Source organism: Mustela putorius, unplaced genomic scaffold (genome assembly GCF_011764305.1).
Source record: "Mustela putorius furo isolate JIRA1106 unplaced genomic scaffold, ASM1176430v1.1 tig00003858_pilon_pilon_pilon, whole genome shotgun sequence".
Lineage (NCBI taxonomy): Eukaryota > Metazoa > Chordata > Mammalia > Carnivora > Mustelidae > Mustela > Mustela putorius.
In genome coordinates, this window is record NW_025422010.1 from 29,910,160 (window position 1) to 29,928,323 (window position 18,164).

Here is an 18,164-nt window from a genome sequence, read left to right on the forward strand (position 1 = left end):
CTCTCCAGTGGCAAAGCTCAGGAAACACATTAAAGTCAACAGGTAATAAATAGGGTTTTTAATGTTCCAGAAGGCAGTAGTTCTTACGACTTATGTTCCTAATACCTTGACCATGTGCACCTCATTGGTCTTAATCAGGAGGAAAGGGTATTTTCAAAAGTCAAACCAATCATAACCTTTTTATTAAAATGGGTTCTGTCTCTTGGACATTGTGGGATGGGAAAACTATAGTGTGGAAAAAATTATAGCAAGGTATACACCACATGTAGAACATTGTTTTAAAAGCTATAGTAAGTGAAAGGCTCTTATAAAGACAGTAAGACCTCATTTTTCTTGAGGTCATGTATCCAACTCTTGGGAATACAGCCAAGAAAATGTAAGTCAACATGTCTTCCAAGAGTCAGAATAGGTATTGTAAGGTTTTTTCCGGCGAGATAAACACAACACCAGGCAAAGTGGGTGCAAGGCAAGATTTATTAAAAACGCTCTCCAGCGAAGTTTCAGTGCTCAGGAGAAGGGGAGCCAGGAAAGTTGCGCCGGGAGGAGGTGGGCACCCTCTGGCGAGGTTCCACCACTCTGGAAAGCAGAGTGGCGGAAGTCGTGCCCAAGGCAGGGAGGAGGGGGCTTTTAAGGGGTCTTGGGGAAAGCTCAGGGGTCTTTTGGCAAGTTGCCCTTATTTGGATATCCCACCGCTCATCGGGATCCCATTGGTCCACAGGAGCCCGGGGCGGGGGTCTCAGATTCCTGCTTGGGCCTTTGTTCTCCTGTCCGGAGCTCAGGTCTTGTGGCGGGAACTTTCGCCATCTTTGGTAGCCCTTCCTGCCAGCCCAACAGGTATTGTCAAATCTGTGATGTAAAATGTATAATTATGGGACACCTGGGTGGCTCAGTTGGTTAAACGACTGCCTTCAGCTCAGGTCATGATCCCAGCATCCTAGGATCGAGTCCCACATCGGGCTCCTTGCTCAGCAGGGAGACTGCTTCTCTCTCTGTCTCATCCTGCCACTCTGTCTGCTGTGCTCACTCGCTCGCTCTCTCTGACAAATAAATAAATAAAATCTTTTAAAAAAAATGTATAATTATAACAAACATGGGGGTATGGTTTCTCCACACATCACGTGTCAGGGCAGGGAGGCCACTGATAGCAATAGAAAATGTAAGCATCAGTAAAGGAAGAGTCGAAAGACTTCAGAAAGCTTGCTCAACAGCCCAACAGCCCGAACGCCTTATTAGAGAATCACATAGCGCCACACCTCTCCATATCCCTCAGGGTCGGTGGGACACAGCATGTACTAACTGATACACTCAGAGCCCCCCCTTCTAATTTTTTTTTTTTTAAGATTTTATTGATTTATTTGACAGACAGAGATCACAAGTAGGCAGAGAGGCAGGCAGAGAGAGAGAGAGAGAAGCAGGCTCCCCACTGAGCAGAGAGCCCAATGCGGGGCTCGTTCCCAGGACCCTGGGACCATGACCTGAGCTGAAAGCAGAGGCCTTAACCCACTGAGCCACCCAAGCTCACCCCCACCTTTTTAAAAGATTTTATTTATTTATTTGACAGACAGAGAACACAAGTAGGCAGAGAGAGAGAGAGAGAGAGAGAGAGAGAATCAGGCTCCCCACTGAGCAGAGAGCCCTATGCGGGGCTCGATCCCAGGACCCTGGGACCATGACCTGAGCTGAAGGCAGAGGCTTTAACCCACCGAGCCACCCAGATGTGCCCCCCCCCTTCCAATTCTTAAGATTCTGTTTAACTTTGTGTTAATCATCTCTGCCATGAACGACTTACAGTCTTTAAAGTGGCCTCCTGCCTCTGGTCTGAAACCATTCGGGGCCATCTTCTCTGTATACAAGTCTGATTTGGTCCATCCGAAGTTGAAGACAATGTGCGTGACGCTGAGGTGAGGGTCCTCTCCCTGGGAATTCTCCAATCCACGTCACAGTGATGCCGTGTCGGGGACGTTCAGAAGTCATTTCTGTCCCGCCTCTAAACCTTGTCCTTTCTCAACCATCTGCATTAGTGGAAGTAAGCAATGGCTGCTATAATCAAAAGCAGGCGATCACCCTTGTCTTTTCGTTTCGCTTTGGGATTCTTCATTTCCCAGTGGATCTTTCTCCCCAGATACTTCCTTAGGCCGATATTAAAAGTAACTTGCATGTCCTGACTGTAATCCACGAGGAGCAGGAGGCGCTCCGAGCATCTTGTGCCAAAGGGCCCATATGTGAGTGGAAATGCCATCATGGAATGGATCGTCCACATGTTGATAATTAAGTGCTGTCTACCTTGGCAAAAAAAAAAAATTTTTTTTTTCATCCTACAGACTTCTATAGCCATGCTCCGTGGGTTGTTTGCTTTTGTATAAAGCACACATTCGGTGCATTCGGCTGTTGTGAGAACATGCTGGATTTTTCTGCTAGTTCATTAACAGACACAGAATATCTTTTGCAGCTTCAGAGAAGCCACAGAGCCCACTGGTGTCTGTGCGGTTGGGTGACTTTCCTGCACCTGCAGCCGGCTTTGGCATAAACAGAGGCTGCCCGGCGAGTTGTTCTCTCCACATTCTGCAGAATCACATCTCTAATTGCTTGTGATCTACCAAGGAGGAGTAAGTGTTAGAAGAGACATTTTCACAATGATAGATCTCTGTTGAGTGCATATATCAGTGTGAGTCAGGATGTTTGTAAGAGCATTGCAGTGAGCCTAATCTGCAACTCAAGAGAGCCATCAGGGTGGGGGGATTGAGCTGTTAAGTGTGAGTACTTCCTAAACTTGAAAGGAAATGTAAAGTTGCGGTTTCTATAGCAACCACAGCTCAGACACATTGCAAATTCACATATATTAATGTATTTAAATCAAACTCTCATATACAAATATAGTGTGATGGATTTAGAGTTGCTATGGAAATTGAGTCTGTGCTTTCTCTTTTCCTTGGGGACTTGAGTGTTCCAGCCTTAAAATGAGATCAATAGAAATATTAGATGGTTTCAAAAAGGAAACAACCTAAGAAGTATAGTGGGATAAAGGATTTGAACAGTCATACTTAAATCCCTAAATGTAGCTATAAAGAAATCCTAACGGTATTTTTCCAAATCTATGAATATGTGACTGCTTTCTCAATTATCTTTAATTTGGGTTCTCTATGGCTGTTCCTAGTATCTTAACAAGGTGACCAGGTTAATCTAGTAAGCATTATCTGTCACTTTTGGGGGGGAAAGAAGAGTTGCTTTTACTTTCCCAAAAAGTTTGTTCTGTGTGTTTTTAGAAGAGGCAGTGAAATGTGGCAGTTTCGAGATTTTGTCCTTGTTCTGATACAGATTTTATGGCCCAATATATGGCGCCTCTTAGTACCATGTGCACTTGAAAAGAATATGTATTCTGCAGTTATTGGTTGGTTAGTGTTTTAGAAATACCAGTTAGATCAAGGTAGTGGATAATGTTACCCAAATCCTCTATGTTTTTACTCATTTTTGTTTTTGTCTAATTCTAACAATTGCTGTGAAGAGGGTGTGACATCAATTGTGGAGTTGTCTTGTCTCCCTTCAGTTTCTCTTCATTTTTGTCTTCTGTCTGTAGGGCTCCATTATTAGAAGCATACAAATTTATGATTAAGTCATTCCAGTGAACTGACCTTCAGATTTTATGAGGTATCCTTCTGGATCTTTGTTAAAACTTAGGGGGTTTTTTGTTTGTTTTAAAGATTTTATTTATTTGACAGAGACAGCCAGAGAGGGAACACAAGCAGGGGGAGTGGGAGAGGGAGAAGCAGCCTCCCCCCTGAGCAGGGAGCCTGATGCGGCCTTTGATCCCAGGACCCTGGGATCCTGACCTGAGGGGAAGGCAGACACTTAATGACTGAGCCACCCAGGTACTCCAAAACTCTTAGTTTTGAAGTCTATTTTATCTGATTATAAACGGCCACTCTACCTTTCTTATGCTTACTGTTTGCTTGGTGTATCTTTCCCTGTGATAAGTTAAATTTCTATCTGTCTTTGACTTTATATTTGAAGTACCTCTTATAAAAAAACATATAGTTGGGTCTTGCCTTTTTATTCATTCTCATAATCTCTGGACATTGCGTAGCCAGTCCATTACAATTTAATGTAATTATTGATTCAGCTGGATTTAGGTCTACCATATTATCACTTGTTTTCTGCTTGTCCCCTCTGGTTTTTGTTTCTCTCCCCCCAACGCACCCCCCCCCCTTTAAAGTAGGCTCCACACCCAGCTTGGAGCCTAATATGGGGCTTGAACTGCCAATCTTGAGATCAAGACCTGAGCTGAGATTGAGAATCGGATGCTTAACCAACTGAGCCACCCAGGGGCTTCTGTTTCTTGTGATTTTTTTTTTTTTTTTAGTCTTATTTTACAATAATTGACGTATATCACTGTATGAGTTTAAGGCATACAGCATGATGGTTTGATTTACACGTATTGTGACGTGATCACCACAATAGCTTCAGCCAACATCCATCTTCTCATAGAGATACAATAAAAAGAAACAAATCTCTCCTTGTGGTGAGAACTTTTTGGCTCTACTCTCTTAATAACTTTCCGAGAGATCATACATCAGTGTTAGCTGTAGCTGTCATGTCGTACGTTACATCCCTAGCACTTACTTAGCTTATTACAGCTGCAAGTTTGTACCTTTTGCCACCTTCTTGCAGTTCCCCCTGCTCTCTGCTTCTGGTGACCGCAAGTGTGATCTCTTTTTCTGAGTTCGGTGGTTTGTTTGTTTTAGAGAGTCTACCCGTGAGATCGTACAGTCTTTCTCTTTGATTTATTTCACTTAGCGTAATGCCTTCAAGGTCCACCCATGTTGTTGCAAATGGTAGGATTTTGTTGTTTCTTTTATGGCGGAAAAATATTCCTATGTGTGTCTGTCCCACAATTTATCCATTTATCCATCGATGGATGTTTAGATTATCTCCCTGTCTGTCGGCCATTGTAAATAACACTGCTGTGAACATGGGGGTACAGATACCTTTCCGAGTTGCTCTTTTCCTTTCCTTTGGATAAATAACCATAAGTTGAAATGATGGATCACATGGTAGTTGTATTTTTGATTTTTTGAGCATCCTCCTTATGGTCTTCTGTAGTGACTGCATCAATTTCCATCCCTACCAACAAGCAGGGCACAAGGGTGCCCTTTTCTCCACATCCTCACCAGCATTTTTCTTTTCTTTTCTTTTGCTGATAGCTGCTCCGATCAGCATAAAGTGGTATCTCACTGTGGTTTTAATTTACATTTCCCTAACAAATGCTTATGTTCAGCACCTTTTCATGCACCTGTTGGCCTTTCATACATCTTTGAAGAAATGCCTGTTAAGGTCCTTTGTCCACTTTTTTAAATGGAGGTGAGTTGCTTGCTTTTTTGTTATTGGGCTATATGAGTTCTTTATTGTATTTTGGATATTAATCTCTTGCCAGATACATGGTTTACAAATACTTTGCCCACTCTGTAGGTTGTCTTTTCACTTTGTTGAGGCTTTCTCTTGCTAAAGCAGAAGCATTTTAGTTTCATGGAGTGCCACTGACTGTTTTTTGTTGCATGTGCCTTAGGTGCCATATCCGTATTCTGGAATTTAAAAAGTATTGTACATTCCTTCCAAATTTGTTGCCTCCCTACCTATATCTCTTTGCATTGATTTTTTTTTTAGTGGTTGCTCTAAGAATTACAATATATATACTTACCTTTTCACTGTGGACTTAAAAACCATATTTTATCTCTTCATGTAAAATGTGGAATCCTGGCGGCCCTTCCTCTCACTGTCCTTTGTTATACTTGTCATCTGTCTGTTACTTCCACATGCATCATAAATCCCGCAAGGCAATGTCACAACTTCGGCTTTAAGGCGGCATTGCTCAGTTCGTGGCTTCTGAGCATTTCAGATGTGCTTGTTCTGCACTGAAATGTGCTGTGTGTGTAAAAGGCTTGCTGGCTTTGGAAAACTTAGTGTGAAGAAAATGAATATAAAACCTCTAATAATTTCATTGATCACATGTAGAAATTATATTCTGTATATATTGTTATGTATTTGCACATATGAAATAAATGTCCTTAAATTTTTAAATTACAAGATTAACATTCCTTTCCTATGAGGCAGTACTATTATAACCAATCATATGTGTTTTAAAGAAATTAAAAGAAAAAATAGGGGGCTTTTCCCCCGAAGTTTTTACCATTTTCCCTTGTCTTCAGTCATTCCTGTAGACCTGAGTTCCCTACTGATTTCATTTCTCTTCAGAGCAGGTCCAGTGGCAATGAACGAATTCTTTAATTTCCTTTCTCTGTTAATATCTTTATTTTACCTTCATTACTGAAAATTTCCATAGATAAAGAACTCCAGTGGATCATCCTTTCTTCGTGCATCTCAGAGCTGTTGTTTCAGTGTCCGTGGCCTCCAGAGATAAGAAGTGCTTGCTCATTCTAATCCTTCTTCCCCGGCAGGCAGGAAGTTGGTTTTCTCTGGGTGCGCTCCAGATTCCCTTTATCTCTGGTTTCCAGTAGAGTGCCCAGGATGTGCCTAACCATGGTTCTCTTTGAGTTTATCTTGTTTTGGAGTTCGTTTAAGCTACTCTAATCCCAAAGCTTATGTATTTTACCATATTTAGGAGATTTTCAGCCATTTTTTCAAATATTTTTTCATCTCCATTCTCTCTGTCCTCTCCTTCTCGGACACCATTTATCCATATGTTGGAGCTTTTGAAGTTATTCCTTAGGTTCCTTAGGTGCTGTTCACTTTTCCCCCAACATTCTTTCTCTTCTTTACATAATACAGCTTCAGGTTACCCTCTTTTTCCTCTGTCCCCTCTCTTCAATTGAGCATTTTAAAAATTTCAACTATTGCATGTTTTCAGTGGTAATTCACTTTTTTCTTTCTCTGTTGATATTGCCAGCCTTTCATTTATTACGACCATCTTTCACTGGGTGTGGTTATGTAGTTGCTTTAAAGTTCATGTCTGCTGATTCCACCATTCTGACCTCCTCACGACTGGCATCTGTCGGCTTTGAGAACGTGTCACATTTTCCTGGCTCTTCATAGGTTGATTAATTTTGGATTGTATCACAGACATTGTGATGTTTTGTTAACATTGCAGCTTTTGGTGTCTTGCTCCAAAGAGTGTTGATGTTTTTGGTTTAGCAGGGACTCAATTAGAGAGTCCAAGTAAAAAGTACTCAAGAAGTTAAATTTCACTGAGCAGGTCCAGAAAGGCCTGTGCCTTCACACAGGACTTCCTTTTCCTCATTACTGACAAAACCTATGTCTTCACTTCTTCACCTTTTGGGGAAAAGCTGCCCTTAAACACAAATGTTGCTCTCATTCCAAAGCCATTATTTATTCCAAGAAAGGCGTTTTCCCATTTCTGCTCTTTAGACCAAACCAGTCCATGGTGGCATTTGACGTCTGAGCCTAGGGGAAGCTTGTCCCTTCCTGGTCTCCGTCTTGTCCCTTCATGTTCTCCCCATCAAGATGAGTCACATCTGTTTATTCGTACTCCTGCTATTATTAACTGTCCTCCCAGCCCCCCATCATCTAACCATATACTGTACCGCCCACACACCTGCTCCCTTCTTCAAGGATCAAACATTCATCTTAAGAGCTCATGTAATACCAACTCAAACAAAGAGGTACCATTTTACTAGTCCCATAATCAGCAAGAATTGTTTCCCAGGAGCTGCTAGCACGTCTTGTTACGTGAACACTTGGTATTAAGTAATTACTTTCACTCCTTCCCTGCCCTGTTAGCACTGCATCCCCTTGGTTTCCTGCTAGTACAAAACCACCCAGTCACTGAGCTACCTTCCAGGTAATGGCTGCTCAGGGGAAGGAGAAGGGTATTGGTGGTTTTGTTCCTCCAGTTACACATCTGTCTTGTGTAAGATACATAAGATGCACCACTGGGCATTGGGATACGTTTCTCCTCAAAGAGTAATTGAAACTGCGTTTCTCAACCTGTAATGATAAAAGCACGGCACACAGTATGAGCAGGGCCTTGCCAGGATATGGACTGTGAGTTTGGAATATTGAGAGCACAGAGAAGACCAGAGACATGAAGAATGCAGGAGCTTCAGATAGGAATCTTCTGGTGGTATCTGAACCCAAGGCCGAGAACCTTCTTCCTAGGAGCAGCCATGCATTTTTCATTGCCATCTCAATGTGTTTGCTTACTGAGACAGCATCTTTGACGGGTATTTATTAACCCAGTGTACAACCTTTAGTTATTTTTGGCTTTTTGAAATCAAAATAGGACCTAGTTTTGCATAAAACTAGAGTTATTGAAAGCTTAGAGATCAAAACCTATAACCATCATCCCTTTCTTTGAGGTGGGGAAAGTGCGGCACAGAGAGGGTCTGTAACTTGCCAGGGTCAGGCACTAGAAATGGGGGCCTCAGAGTTTAAAGTTTGACCCTGTGATTCCAGAGCCTACACTCCTAAACCATTATACTGCCTCTGAAATATCATGGCTACAGTCTTGTTTTATGTTCTTATCTCCTCCTCGCACTCTTCTGAACTGCAGTAAATTTTCACAAACCACATTCAAATTGCACAGCCTAGGGAGGACCTAAAAGACTCTGCTGTGCCCTGAAGGCTTGAAACAGAGCACATGCTATTCAATTTGAATGGTATTTGTTTTTCAAAATAGCAATAATTTTGAAGTTTATAAGTGGTCTCATGCGTCCTTGCAACAGGTTCTTGGTGGGCGTTCCTCCACCTTCTGTAAACTCATCAGTGCAGAAATCACTGATCCCCGAGCAGAAATGTGTATGAAGCCTGGCGTACTGAGCCCCCGATGAGTGGGATTACCAGTCTTGGATTTCTTAATCCTTTGATTCAAATCCTTTTCTAAGTAGATGGTCTGGGTGATTTCAGAGGGAAGAATATAGTACACCCCTCAGACAAAACCGGCACATGTTTCGGCACGCCGTCCCCTGCTTCCCTGCCACGGGTCTCTGCCAGGGACCGATGGTCACCTTTGTTGTCCCACCGGCAGCTGGGGAGCCAATCCTCCTGGTCCTTCCATAAACAGCACTGAGCCCTTTCATAACCAGCATCAGGTCATTTTTACTGCTTCCTGGCTATGCTGAAATACTAATTGGCTTTGCACTAAATTCCACAGGTTACTCTGCTCATCCGTTTTTCTCTCCAAAGGAATAATAACTTGGTGTTTGGCTTCTTAATCTCACAATAAAACTTGCATGGCCTCAAAAAGCAATGACTTAGCATTTATTCTCAGTTTTCATAAACAGAATATCACTGGTCACCCATGCACCTGTTTTTCTTCCCTTTGTCATTTGGTTTGTTGGGCAGGATTAGAGAACAGTTTTGACTTTGAAGAATTTTCTAGACTCCCTTTGAATTGGGTGAACTAAACTATCAGCCAGTTCTGTCTTGCTTAATCATTTTCTTCTCCATTTGCCTGACACATAGAAGGTTCTCATTTAGAATTTGTTGAATTGATTTAAATTGAATCACTGAATGTTCATTTGGATCCAGGAAGATGCAATCCGTAAGCTGATACATGGCTGTTGTTGACATTTTCCTGTCACTTCCGTCCCTGAGGAGCCCCTGTATTATAGCTCAGGAAATAGTGTGGTGCCCTACAGAGTAGCTCCAAAAATAATTTCTTAAATAGCAGCTCCTATTTAATGGACTCTTTTTCTTTTCTTTTCTTTTCTTTTTTATGAAAGTTTTACTTAAATTCCCATTCATTCAGTCTCTCAACATGTATTTTAAGTCACTGTAAGAGGTTCTGGAGATACCTGGATTCTGGAGATACCGTGATTCAAGGAAGGTACAGTCTTGTGACAAAACATGGCAGTAAATAGGCAGTAGCTGTCAAGTGAGGTACATGCTGTCAGGGTGTGTAGGAAGACCCCGTGAGCCGGTCTTGCATGTTCTAGAAAGACTTCTTGAGGGAAGAGTGAGATTGGACCAAGACTTGCTGAAGGAGTAGAAGTCAGCCAGATCAAGAGTAGGACAGAAGCGCTGCAAGCAGAAAGAGCAGAATGTTGACGTCAACAGAGAACATGCCTATTGAGTGAATGGCACGTTGTTACACATCAGTGTTGAGATTGTAAGGCTGTGGAGGTGAGTGGGGCCCTCATATGAGTTGAGAGGTGGTCTCCATGTTGTGTTCCTGCAAAACAGCCGCTACAAACTATAAACACACGTATTGTCTTCCACCTGCTGAAGTCTGGGCCCCGCTTAGCTGTGTTCTCTGCCTTGACACGGGCAGCAGTTCAGGGGTCTGCTGGGGCTTAACCAGGGTGCACTCTCTTGGGTTGTGGCTGTTGCTTTCAGGCTGCAGGACTGAGGCTTCAGTCCCTTGCTGGTAGCTGCTCTCAGTTCCCAAAGGCTGCCTGCAGTTCCTCACCATGTGGACTTCTCCAGCATTCAGGCTTCTTCAAGGCCAAAAGGAGGATTCTCGCTAGCAGGTACGCTAGCCAAGCAGAGTTCTGTAGATGCCATCATCATGAGAGTCACCTCCCGTCACCTGTGCCCTATTCTCAGAAGCTAGAGGCGAGGGACTGTACAAAGGTGGGAATACGAGGTGAAGCTCATTGGGGGGAGGGGTCACCTTGGGTTCTGCTGGTCACAGAGTTTTGTACTTTAAAGGGGGCAGTTGGGAGTCATTAAAAGGTTTTAAGGACAAGTTTGCTGTTTAGTAATAGAGAATCCATGCAGGATGTAGAGTTACAATCCAGACGACTAGCTAAGAAGGACAACAGATGATCCAGGGCAGGAGGTTGGCCAAAGGGATGGTCATCGGCCGTTTGGGTTACGGAGACTTTCTAAGCAGATAGAGTTGATGAAACTTGACCATCGGATGTGAGAAGGAAAGGAGAAGGGAAGCCAAGGGTAAGTGATGCACACGTTTCTGGCTTATGGCTGGTTGGTGGAAGCAGAGAGCTGGGGACAGGAGCCACGTGCTGAAGAGGAGAGTAGAGGACTGCGGTAGGGCTCAGCCCTGGTTCTCACCCCGCTGAGCTCCAGCTGCACCGTGGCCTCAGACCCTGACTGTCTGTCTCTCCTGTTGGCAAGGGAGTCTGGGTAAGATAGTGTTCATGGAGCTCAGCTGACTGGCCACCATTAGGAAAACAACCTCAAACACTGGTCTTGACCATGGAGTCAGTAGGTCTGTATCTACACACTCAAGTCATTGTGTTCCCCCCAAACAGCCGTCTTAATTTGTAACCCTTTGGCTCAGAGGACTGCTGTCTGCCGGGAGCGCGGGGACACTGCGAGGTCACAGCGATGCCTGTGTGTTTTCCTTCTTGATGGTCTGGCTACGTTAGCTGGGCTGTGTCAGCCTCGAGCTTTTCTCACTGCTGCAGGGAACAGGCAAGGGGGTGTTTGCCTAAATGGCTGGGATTCTGAGGTGATTGTTTTCATGGGAGTGAGGGAGTCTCACCATTTGTAGAGAGAAACTGCTCCAAGGACAATTTGAACTAAGATAGTGATTGGTTAGCTCCTCCTGTGTTTAAAAGCACACTTCATTGTCTACCGAGATCTGAGAAGTGAGAAAAGCCAGTTTATCACAAACACACACACCACATTTAGGTAACTTTTCAAAGGTTTGATTTTTTAATAATTGAGCCGTTTGAAGAGGAGGAGCTCTTTCGTTATTTTTCCCCACTATGAAAAGTTCTCTGAAACCATAGTGACTCAAGCAGAGCCTGGAAAATACTGGAGAATCACATGATGGCTAAAAATAAGCACATCATCTCCAGCAGGGACAGTAACCAGGGCAGAAGTAACTCGGTTTTGTGAACCTCACACTGGCTGGACGCGCTCGGGCCCGCTTGCCCATCCCAGGGCCAGGCTTTGTGACCCGTGGTGGGGGAAGGGGCGCCCCCAAGCCCCTGGGGCTCTGGGTCAGGGTGAGCCACACCCTCCCCAGGCCCCGACTCTCAGTGTAGCTCCTCTGCATGCGCCCCCGGGGCAGAGCCAATTAGCAGACTGTGATGACCCCTGAGCAGTGAGTCGGGGGAGGGACACAGGCTGACTCGGAGCTACTTCTCTTCAGCCTCCTCACCCGGAATCAATAGCAGATGCCATTGATCAGAGCAGGGCCTTTTGCTACTGTTCGGATGGCAAAATGTGAGTCGTATGCAATGGCCAGGCGTCTGTGCCTGTTTTAGAGGGTACGTGATAGGCTTGTCTTGGCTGGAGCATTGGAAATGACTTACCCGAGAGAACACATCTTGAGTGCTCCCTGTTCACGCCCAGGAGAAAGCGTGCAGCAGCCTCCTCAGTGGCCACTCGTCTGCTCTCCACACAGCCTGCAGCCTGCGGCACCCCTCTGCTCGGCAGCCTGTGCTGGTTCCCCTCTTCCCTCACAAGGAAAACCCACGTCCTAAGTCCTAAGCCCAGCCTCGGAGGCCCTAATGATCTGTGCCCCAGGCTTCCTGGGCTCTGGCGCCCACCTGGCTCCTGGACAGATGAGGCCGGGCCTTTGCCTGGAGTGCTTGGCTCCTGGCTGTCCGTGGGGCCGCCTCCCGCCTCTCAGGTCCCTGTGCACACCTCACTTTCTCAAGGAGGCCCTGAAGTAAGGGTTACTCCTGTAGCTGGCATGTCCTTTCAGGGATCCCAGAAGTTGCGACTGTGGAGTTGTCATAAGAGCTACTGTAGGCTTCTTTGAGGAATGGGACTTCTGGACCAGGCAACCCCCCCACCCCCCACCACGGGCCTCATGTCGGTGCTGGACTGCCGCAGGACCCCCACCAGCAATGAACACTTAACTGTCCTTCCGAGGGGCCTGAGTCTAGTGAGGCCCATGGAAGGCTTGTGGGGCTGAGAGGAGTTGAGACTGAAGAGAGATGAGTGGTGGACAGTCCGGTTCCCCGAAGAGGGTCCTGCACATAGCTGCTCACCCACCCCACCCCTGCACTGCTCACCCCTGCCCTCCTCTACCTTTCTCTTTTCCATAGCATTTACTTGCTAGTTTAATATGTTATTAATTTATCCAGTTCCCCCTGTTAGAATGTAAATTCCACAAAGACCAGCATCTTCTGTTTCGTTCACTGATGTATCCCAACTGCGTATAGCTTGCCAGGTACACGGTAGGGGCTCAGTAAACATGAGCTGCGTGAATGAATGAGTCAAAGTAATTTAAGAAGGAACACAGAGACTTGGGCTACAGCCTGCTGATTTTCAAGATAGAGTAAATGGAACAGGAGAACTTATACCTTGGTGCCCACTGGTGGTTTATGGATTAAAAATTTTTTATAGAGGTTCATAGAGATTTTTTTGACAACCGGTTGGATTTTCTTATGATTTTAGCAGTTTCGTTTTTATTTGGTTAGTCTAGAAATGGGAAACCTGTGTACCTCATCATTAGTTGAATCACCTTTCATCTGCTGAGTAATAATAATGTGAGCTAACATTTATTGAGTACCTACTATGTGCCAGGCTCTTGTGTAAGAACTTTCCATGTATGAACTCGTGTTGTTCCCAACTGCAGGAAACAGGCACTGCTATTCCAGTCTTTAACATAAGTCCCGGCAGGAGCCCAAGTCACACCACTCAGCCAGTAGCAGAGCCAGGACTCCTGGCTGTAGGTGCCCCCCACACCAACCCCGGAGCTTAACCATTGCCTTCGTAAGGGCAAGATGAGGGGTAGCCATTTCCTGTCCACTCCCACACAGTTGATGTGCTTCGTGCCAGGCTTCAAGGTGCTCAAAAAAGGAGCTGCCCTCTTTTACAAGCTGACACTAAAGTAGCAAAAAGAACCCAACTTTGCCTGGCCGCACTGGTGACAGATGCCTGAAGGGCCATGAACTAGTAATTTCCGAATTAAAGAGCCAGCCTCTTAATAATCCCATGAGTCGGAGCCTCCCGGAACCCCAGCTACTTGCTGCTCCTTTTGGGCTGACCTCTGGCCACTGAGGTGCTTTTCTTTTTTCGCCCTCAGAGAATAGACGACAGAACCTACAAAGGGAAGGTATGGAGCCATTTTTGAAGGAAAGGGTCAGCTCTTGAATTTGCACTGATCATAATTGTGGGGACTACAGTGGGACCACTCTGGTGTCCATTTTGTCACTGAGGAGGAAACCCTCTTCCTGTGGGAATCAGCTCTTCTCAGTCCAGCCCCATACTCTATCCCCAGCAGTGGCTTTATTTACTTTTATTTTAACCAAGTTCATTATCTCGGTTAAAAATCAAAATCTATTTGCCAAGGTAAAGGGGATAAGGACATGAGGTCAGATCATCCACAGATAACTGATCAGTGTAGGTACAGTGTATCTTCTGTCAAGTTTCAGGTCTGGGGGAGTTTGTTTTGTTTGTCTTTTAAAGGTTTTATTTACTTGGGGGGAGAGAGAGAATGAGCACCAGCAGGGGCAGGGGCAGAGGGAGAAGCAGGCTCCCTGCTGAGCAGGGTACCAAAAGTGGGACTCGATCCTGGGACCCTGGGATCATGACCTGAGCCGAAGGCAGATGCTTAACCGACTGAGCCACCCAGGCGTCCGGGGTTCTGTTTCTGAGCTATAACTGACATTTTCAGCGTAACAGTTTCAGGTATACGACATGACTGGATATTTGTATAGACTGTAAGATGCTCACCATGATAAGTCTAGTCAACATCCATCACCACACATAATCACAATTTTTTTCTTGTGATAAGAACTTTGAAGATCTACCCTTTAGCAACTCTCAAGCATACAGAGTATCTGATGCCCCCAGACTTGTGTTATAACCGGAAGTCTCTGCCTTTGACCGCCTTCACCCATTTCACCCACTCCCCAGTCCCCGCTGCTGTGGGGTTTTTACTTGAGGGAAAAGGACCTGGGGGTGGAATGTGCTCTCAATGTAGAGAAGCAGCTGGGGATGACCAGAAGACTAGTTGCTTTTTGAGTGTGTGTGCGTGTGTGTGTGTGGTGGGCACGCACACGTGCACGCGTGTGTGCACATGTTTTTAATGTCTCTGTGGTTCTTGTCAACAGTATTAACGTCATATTTTTAGCTCCTCTGTTTATGATTTTGGCAGAAGGAATACAGCAGATTAAGTGAGAAGAATTTTTAAATTCCATCAGAGCTCCGGCCGTGAAGGATAAAGCCAAGTAAAGTGCTTTTCTTTGCTTTAGCGTTATGAATTCATTGGGCCTCATATGCCCAAAATGTAGCATCTTCTATAAACTTTAAGCTACTAATTATTGACATTAGACACAGTGATACTGTGGCTTCACTAAGGCAGTGAATAAGGCCACTCGGTTTTGTTTTGTTTTGTTTTGTTTTTTTACAACTATGGTTAAAATGTCTTAGAATCATATTTATTCACCAAATCCTAAAGGCATTAATTAAGACACAACTGCTCAAAGACTAGCATTGTAAATCATGTCCATATCCAGTGAGTAAAAGCAGAGAATTACAGGGACTTGCACAGAATTTATGTCTATTTTCCTCCACTTCTAAAACTCCTTTTTCTTTTGAAAGGGGAAATTAGGGAGAGAGAGAAAAGCTTGAGGGAAAAACAATTCTTGTAAAACAGGGCTACCACTAATTATGTTTTCAGGACATCACAAGCAGCTTGAAAAAAAATTGTGGAATGGTTGATAGCTGCAAGGAAAAAAAAAAATCTCTATCTGCATTACAGCTGAAGTGCTGCCTCCCTTTAAAAGCTCTTATGTAAATGTTTTTTGTGGAAGCATCCTTGAGCCAGGAGGCATGGGAAGGCACAGAAGCAGAGTCACCCTGAATTAGGGCACGTTCTGGGCAGCAGGAAGGCAGCTACTGAGGACCCTGATCTCTCAAGGCAGGATTAGAGGCTACTAAGGGCAGTATTGGGTCATTTCACAAAGTTGGAATATAAATGGCAGTTTACCTAAAAGTGACCTACCAATGTTAAATTTGCTGACACTGATCATTATAATTTTCTCGGCATTTCTATTTCTAGCAGCCCAGTACCCCAGAGAAGCTGGGAGACAGCCCGGCACCCCGGAAGCTGGGTACTCTTCAAGAGTACGGTGGTTTGAAAGGAAGACCGTGAGACTTTTAAAGCAAATAAACAAAAACAGAGTTCTTAACAGTCTAAGGAGTGTGATCTACTTTAGGATACTGTTTCCTCTCCTAAAAAGTAAACCATGAAATCTTTAAACAGAATGAATGAAAGACTTCATTTTCATTTTTGTAAGTTTTATGATTTGGTATTTCTCTAGGTGATAGCCGGGAGGGGTAAATGACTTCTATATCAAATAGCAGCTCAAGGATTTAAAGAGCTCACTTAACATTTTTTTTGAAAAAATGAGCTTTTACTTTAACCCTTTGTGTAGTTTGTTGTTTTTTTCTTTTTTTTAACTTGGAACCTCTGAAGGCACTAAACTCTTCCACGCATCTTTCCTGTTCTTTGATTTCTTCCTTCCTTCAGAGGTCTGTAAATGCACAGGTGGCTGGCCCTGCCCTCTCACGCCCTCCGTCCACAGACATTTCACTCCCTGTGTGATCACTTTCCAAACAACTGAATCAGAAGTTCAAAACCCCTGACTTTAACTTTCAGATACTAATTACTTCATCTGTAACTAAATTGTTACAATTCATTTTCCATGCCTTTGTCGGGCCTGTGAGTGACCATCCAGGGCAGGGTGGGAGCAATTCTTCCATCCCACATGTAACAGTACAGATGCCAGAGGGCAGACCTCCTGCCCCTGCCCTGCAGCAGAGGATGCCAAGTCTGATTTTCTTTGTTTTCATCTTTCACCTCTCGGAGAGATTCACCAGCCGCGTGCGTGTGTACCAGGTGAAAGACGGGGACTCCGTGCCCCAAACGACCTGGACAGGATCCATGAAACACCGGGGGCATTTTAGGGCCAAGACCCCGACCCAAGGCGAAGTTGGGCTCTGCCTGGAGCAAGTGATGTGGTTCCTTGGGAAGAAGCTGCTCCTGGGACAGCATCTGTCCCTGCAGCCACTCCGGCCTGTCCCCCAGGAGCTGTGCTATGTCTGGTGGGGCCCCTCTTCCTCTGCCCTCCAGCTTCCATGCTTATTACAGTTCTCTTTTCTGTTGGTATCGTGGTCTTGCGGGAGGCTTTGGCTTGTCTGTGAGCCTTCCTCTTTGACTTCATATCTAACATTTTAGGTTTTCTTCAAGCTGTCTTTGATGATGTCCTAGAAATATAACTCATAATAGCTTTGTTTTACAAGCAATCAGCTTCTGTTCCGTCCATGGTTTTCTTTCAAAATTTGCATGAGACTGGGTAAGGCAGGGTACAGGAATGAGTGATGAATATATGTCCACTACTGTACCTGGCCCCATCGTGGCTGCCGACCTGCCTGGGGAAAAGCACCCAGCGTGGGTCAGGCACACTCTTGGGGAGCCCCTCCTGCAGAGCTGTTTCCTTCAGGAGAGGCCACAGAGAGTTGGCTCAGCACAAGCTAGCTTGTGCCTCTGTACTCAGAGTTAAACGCTCACAGTGACGTGCAGTGATGTCCCTACGTGTACTTGGTCCTGATCCCAAGCGATAGCCGAAGGTAATCTTGAAACCAAGTAAGAGCTCGCCTTGTGGGAGGCCGGTGATGTTTTCGTTGGGTGTCCTGCATGTGTTGCCAGCGCATGCTGTCAGCGACTTTGACGTTGGCATCAGCTCCGCGAGCTGTCGCTGGTAGGTTTATCCTGGATGGCTATCTCTCCTAGGAGTTGTTTTAATGTATTCTAAAAGCTTGTATTGAGTGTTGCCTCTGGGTCAGGCACGGAAATTGGCCTTGGGAGCATAAAATGGTAAACGAAACAGATGCAACTCCTACTCGGCCGTGTTTAATTCTCCTGGGAGAAGAGGCCTACGGCGAGGGCCACAGCATTGCTGGGGGACCTGTGCTGCAGCCTCCCAGAGCAGCAGCATCCAAGCTCAGACCTGCGGGATGCAGCGCTTAGTCACTCAGAGGTGGGGAACAGGAGTGATTCTGGCAGAGGGCTGCCAGCCCGAATCTTGCTGTGTGGTCTGTATTCAGGAACGCTGCCTCGTCCCTGAGAAAGTTGAGTGTGACCAGCCTGGCCATTCTGACTCCACTGTCACTCCATGAAACCCCATGAGCTCCCAAAGAGCAGGAATCTCTGGCACGACGTGCTTTGTGGTAGGCCCTGGATAAGCGTGTATTTAGTACATAAGAGTTGTTGAACATTGTCTTGAAGCTGCTTTCTGTTGGACTTTATTGGTATTAAAATATGA

General features: G+C 45.1%; 1 protein-coding gene across 4 annotated transcripts in view; it reads left to right on the forward strand.

Annotated features, from left to right (window-relative positions):
* Nucleotides 1-18,164, forward strand: part of MAPRE2 (microtubule associated protein RP/EB family member 2) — a 155,132-nt gene that overhangs the window by 122,793 nt on the left and 14,175 nt on the right. The window lies entirely within an intron of this gene.